General features: G+C 41.5%; 1 protein-coding gene and 1 pseudogene across 1 annotated transcript in view; both read right to left on the bottom strand.

Moving 5' to 3' along the window:
• The window catches only part of KCNAB1 (potassium voltage-gated channel subfamily A member regulatory beta subunit 1), a 355,662-nt gene that overhangs the window by 29,359 nt on the left and 320,245 nt on the right, over window positions 1–6,058 (bottom strand). The gene's annotated exons all lie outside the window — the stretch shown is intronic.
• LOC111733032 lies at window positions 1,883–2,001 on the bottom strand (annotated as a pseudogene).

Raw genomic sequence — 6,058 nt, 5'->3', positions numbered from 1 at the left:
GCAAACCATGTTGTTTCTATGTTATTCAAAGTTTAATGGGAAGTCATTAGCATCTAGGTAAGGGAATGACAGGATGTAGTTATAGTTTAGAATGTTATGTCTGTGACATGGAGAACCACAGTGAGGGGACTAGAGGAAGTAGGAAGATCTTTAGAAAGGTATTGCAGCATTCCAGGCAGGAAATGAAAGTGGCTTGGAATAGGGAGACATGAATTCAGATATAGTTTAGAGGTAGAATCCACAAGATTTGCAGAGGGACCTAATGTGGCAAGTAAGAGAAAAACAGGAACCAAGGCAATCTCCCAGATACCTGGTCATCTACAGCGATGAGGGCGACTGAGGGAAGAATGAGTTTTGGTGGTGGGGGCTGGGTTCCTCTTTGGGCATGCAAAAAAAAAAAATTCCCATGAGATACTAAAGGGAAGATGTTATGTAGAGATAATTGAATAAATGACACAGTAAGCAACCTGGGCCTGAGTTGATTTATTTGTTACCAGTCTATCAATTATACTAAAATTCTTGGAGCTAGGTGAGATTATGTAAGGGGAGTGTTCAGAGGGGAAAGAGAAGAGGTCCTAAGAGCCAGCCTAGGAGTCAGAGAGAGGACACTGCAGAGTCTGGGTCATCGGCAGCCAGCGGGGCAGGAAGGAAGTCAAAGGGGGAGATGTTTGAGAATCAGGAGTAGAGAATGCTTCGCGAAGGAGTTGTGCGCACACACTGGAACACGTGAACGTTCAAGTCAGAGGGCTCAAAACAGAGTCCGCTGGATTTGGCCACAGGACAGGGAGGTTACTGCAGACCACGAGGAGAGCAGATTTAGTGTCAGTGGTGTGATGGGACCAAGGCCAGGCTGGCACAGATGGAAGAATGGGCGTGGGACAAGAAAGGCTTTACAGACAACCTGGGGTAGACTCTAAAGCCTTCCTTTTCCTATGCTATTCTTCCAAGTTTGGAAGTGAACGGAGCAGAGATACAGGGCAGTAGCCGAAGGGGTATTTAGAGACAAGAGAAGATGCGAGAATAAGCCTGTATGCCCTTGGAAGTGAGCTAGCAAGAGGAGTTATTGACGATGCGGGCTAGAGGGATGGGAAAGAAAGCAGGGAGGGGGAGACTTGTTAAAGTGAGATGGAGGAGGGCACAGCACCTGTGGGGTGGGAAAGACACTTCCATCAAGATGGTGGGACCCAGCGGATTTGTCGAACTCGCCTTCGGAAGACATGGGAGCTCCTAGTTGATGAATTCTATTCTCAATGAACTGTTTGTCAAGTGAAAAGGGGTGGACGTGCAAAGCGAGGAAAAGGTGAGCACAAATAGTTCTGAGCGTGGAAGAGCCTATGCAAGACTCCATGCCCAGGCGCTTCAGTTGCTGGTAATTTCTTGCTCCCTGATTTGTTTGGCTGACAGTGGAGAAGAGCTTGGTGGAATGTGGAAAGAAGAACTCTGGGAGTCCTTTTGTTCTTTGTCATCAGCAAAATAGTTATCTTTGAGGACAATCTATCATGGAAATAGTATTATTGCAAGATTTGTAGTTTGGTTGGGTTGATCCCAGTATTACAATTTGAAAAAGAGCCAAGGGACAACACAAATTGTAATATGCACCAAATGAACACAGCTAGCTTTCTCTTTTTTTCTTATTTTTCCTTTATTGGGTGAAGGCACTTCTCACCAAGTTGTGAGAAAAAAGATGTCTTTAGAACCACATTGTAGTTATAATATCACAAATGGCCCTTGTCATTGTTACTAAAAAATTTATTTTATTTTATTTTATTTTTTAGGCGAGGCAAGCCTTGGTTGACCTCACAGGTTGCAAGGACCTTGTTGGCTTACAATCCCTTATTTTTTATTTAATTTTTTAATGTTTTAATTTTTAATTTTTTTTTTACGCCTGCAGCACCTGGTCTTCCTCTGTGGTCTCTCATCCAAGTACTAACCAGGCCCAACCCTGCTTAGCTTCCGAGATCAGATGGGATTGGGCTTGTTCAGGGTAACATGGCCGTAGACCTAAAAAAATTATTTTAAAAACAGAACGTATAGAAAGGGAGAAAGTTCATGGCTCTTAATTTTCAGTTTTATTTGTAGTAAAAGCTTTAACTCAAGAGTTCTTATCCTCGGAGGAGGCTGCAGAATGCAGGGAGAAATTGTGGGAGGACTGAAAGGCCACTGTTGGAGACTCATGTTGCCAGAAATGAAATTTAATTTAATGCATATTAATTTTTTTTTTAATGTTAGAGAAAAATTCCGCAAGTGTTTAGGCGTCTAACAGGAAATCACCATACAGATGGCTGAGGTAGGTTTTTATACGATTCTACTATTTAAGGACACTAGAGGGCAGCATTGTTAAGAAAAAAATTAACCAAGACTAAATGCTTTTGTTTTACTTGCATATCATGGAAACTCATTTTAAAAGCCTCCTAAGTCACAGCACCGATTCCAAGTGGGGAAAAGGACCTTAGGAGGACCATTTAGTGCATTGCATTCACCTGCCCGTGGTTAAGGACACACAGAGAAACTGATTAGATCTGGCAACCCAGGCCTGAATGTGACTTCCCTACTTTTCCAGTGGTTCTCAACTGTGACTGCACGTGAAAACACCGAGGGAACTGTGAAAACTATACTACCCGGGCTCCACCGAAGCTCTATTAAATCGGAATCTCTGCGGGGGCGAGGCCGGCATCAGTATTTTAAAAACTCATTCCTGATGATTCCACTGTAGTCCTCTGTGCCAGTGCTCCCAAAGTGTGGCCCCTGCTCCCGCAGCATCGGCAGCACCTGGGAACTTGGTAGAGATAAAAATCCTAGGCTAGGGCCTTACTCCAGAGTCACTGAATTACCATTTGTCTGGGTGGGTGGGGCCGGGCAGTGTGTTTCAAGGAGCCCTCCAAACAACTCTGGTTCCGATTAAAGTTTGAGTACCATTGCTTTGTTTCAAGGCATAATTAAAAGCTTGAATATTATCAACAATTGTAAAGATTTCAGGTATGCTTACAAAATGCTGAGAGTGAATACACAAAATAATAATTGTACTACACAGTGGAACTATATGTAATTTTGTTTTATATTTTCCAAGTTTCTGTAAATGTGTTATCATATTTTTATAATATAAAAAAGAAGGAAGAAAAAAGATTCCCTAACGAGCAAAAGCACCACTTTAAAACACTAATATGTTATAAGTTAACTCACACATATGAGGCTTAAACAAACGAAGTCAAAAATGGTTGGCTCTTGACCGTGCCCTTCATGCGGTACAACCTGACTGCCAGCGGATCTGTTCTTTTTTAGGAGGAGTGTGGTGGTGGCTGGGGCACTGTTAGAACGCAGGGAGTTGGTTTCATCACAGGAGTCGTAAACACGTTTATTCCAAACCAGCTGCTTGTTATTTATCTAACTTGAGTGTTTATTTACTTATTTAACTTTGGAAGCTTGTGTGAGTGCTGGTTTATAATTCTGTCTCTGTGGCTTAGAGATTTCCTCTTGGTTCTCTATCAGTCTTTTATCTTCTTGGCTATGGAGAATCCTCCCTTTCTGGACAGAGAGGCTTACCCTTTCTCACAGGACTGGAAACTCACACGCACACATATAGTGACACCATGTTTAGCCTTAAAGGTTTGCTGACTGAGGAAAGTCTGGCTCCATCTGCTTTGCAGAGCACACACCAGAGTTCAGAAGATGCTAGTTTATGTCCCATCATTGTGACTAACTTGGGCACATCCCTCGACCTTCCTGGATCTCGGTTTCTTCAACAAGAATGAGCAGATTGATATTAACCGAGCACACAGGTAATCTTTGTAATAACTGTTAAGGCGTGTTATATTTTAACCCCCATTTTATTGATGAAGAAGTTGAGGCTCAGAAAGATAAATTACTTGGGCAAGTTCTCAGGAGATAATCTATAAGACCTCTTCTAGCTTTGAAGTTCATCTTGGTCATCTTGGAAGGCTTTGTGCATAGTGCACTGTGGGAGAGAAGGTGGATTGGGGACAGAAAAATAACAGGGCATTTACTTAATTGATCCCATTGTGTATTTATGAACATGCGATGCCTTGTGTGTGGTTATATTTATCCCTTTGCTTCAATACACTGATGACTGTAGTTCATGATGTGTTTGAATGACTTGAGAAATATGAGCTATCTTTTTGCTTCCTTGAAGAAGGACCTTAAATCTGATGACTCTTTGAAAAAAAACAAAAACAAAAACAGAAAGGGCTTGTGTCTGCATCTGACCTGTTAAGCTTAGAGAAAGAAGGACGTTCACAAGGTAGTTAACAAAGAATAGCTTTCTGGATCAGGGCAGCAGCCAAAATGATTCTGTATCAGAACAGCCCAGATTCAGGAGGCTAGAAAGGGATACATGCGGAGCTTTATGTCTCCAAGGACAATGTACTGTCCTCACCCTGCAGCTACCCTCAGAGAACCCTCGCTAAAGGGCTCACGGTCCTCAACCTCTCTGCTCGGCCACACACTGGTTTTCTATGACCCGAGACAGTTTGAACTGAGCCTTTGCTATTGCCCAGATGTGATTTCTGAATCTTGTTCTAGAGTGTAGAATAGGTTATAGAAATGGAACACTTTCAGTTTCTACTCAAAGTCCAAAGTCCCTGAACGAAAACTGTAGTTGGTAAGGACCCCTACGTTCCAAAGTGAGGTTCGAGACCACCTATGTGGGCATGGTAAAAAAGGTTTGGCCATCTTTAGTCTATCCTCCACCTTGGAAGAATAAATGGGTGGTGGTTAAGGATGAGGGACAATTTAACTGGCCTTGTTTGAGGTCTTTGGCATTCCCTCCCACCCCCCACATGATGCCTCACATCCGCTCCATCTTTCACCTTATCACAAACTGAATAAAACTCCAGAACCTAAAAATCCCATTTGCAGAACATGCAAATTAACAGCTCCCTGTAGTAAGAGCCTGAGCTTTCTGTGACTTTTGAACAGGCAGACGCAGGCTGTCCTCGAGATTCTGCTCATGCCTCGTTCAGCTTCTGCTACAGAGGGGAAGGCTATGTGATGCCGTGTATTTTTAGTATTATTTCTTCCTCCACCAGACAGGCTCTTTAATCCTAGCAAGAGATTGTTCATTTTACATTTAGATAAGAATGACCAAGCGACTTGCCTAAGGCGATGACATAGCGTTCTTAGTTCTTATCTTTCAATATTACTTTATCTTTATTATTTCTCTGTAATCTTCTTATCACTACATCCAGTCTTTCCAGCTTCTCACCTAGACCCAGTACTGCCTGCTGACACTCCAAGAAATAATTATGTTGAATATGGATCATAAAATGACACCACTTCTTTCAAAATAATCTAAACATGGGCCCCACAATTTCCTCCTAACTATCAGTTTGTAATTCCTATGTTTGCTTAGTACTCAGTGGTAGTAATTAAAAGTGATTTCGGTCCTGATGAATAGAGTACAGTGCTGTTCTTGCATCTGCCAAATTCTATAGGACTTGTGAACAGCAGAATGAATTCCAATTCATTTAGAGACATTCAAAATGAGAGTAAGTGAACCCCATTGCCTTAAATTCCATCTGGAACAAGCCAACAAATAAACAAATAAATAAATCTAAGTGAACTGAAATTTTAGGGTAAGGGTGTGCAAATTTCTTAGATACCTGACTTACAGCTTCATCTGTGAAGCTATAGGTTATATAATAGGTAGATTGTAGTAAACTGGTTCTCGACATTAGCATCCTGGGGTTCCTTTGACGATATTATTGGTCAGTCTTTTAAAATGGATTTTTTAAATAATTTGGACATGAATCTTTGACCGATATGGGATATCTCCCTGACACAATTAAAAAACCTAAAATTTGAAAAAAGATTCTCTTTCCTTGTAAAATTTTTGAGGTTTTGCTCTTGTCCATTAAGCCCCACAAATTTTATCCTAGAATATGGCTGTCTTAGTTTGTTTGGGCTACTGTAACAAAAATACCTAGACATATAACAAAAATACAAAAATACTATAGGTGGCGTAAACAACAGACTTTCATTTTTCACAATCTAGAGGCTGGGAAGTCAGATCGAAGTGCTGGCAGATTCTGTCTGGTGAGAGCTT

The sequence above is a fragment of the Pteropus vampyrus genome, unplaced genomic scaffold (assembly GCF_000151845.1).
Source record: "Pteropus vampyrus isolate Shadow unplaced genomic scaffold, Pvam_2.0 Scaffold12, whole genome shotgun sequence".
Classification (NCBI taxonomy): domain Eukaryota; kingdom Metazoa; phylum Chordata; class Mammalia; order Chiroptera; family Pteropodidae; genus Pteropus; species Pteropus vampyrus.
The sequence above is the reverse complement of the archived record's forward strand: the minus strand, read 5'-3'. Positions and strand labels throughout refer to the sequence as shown.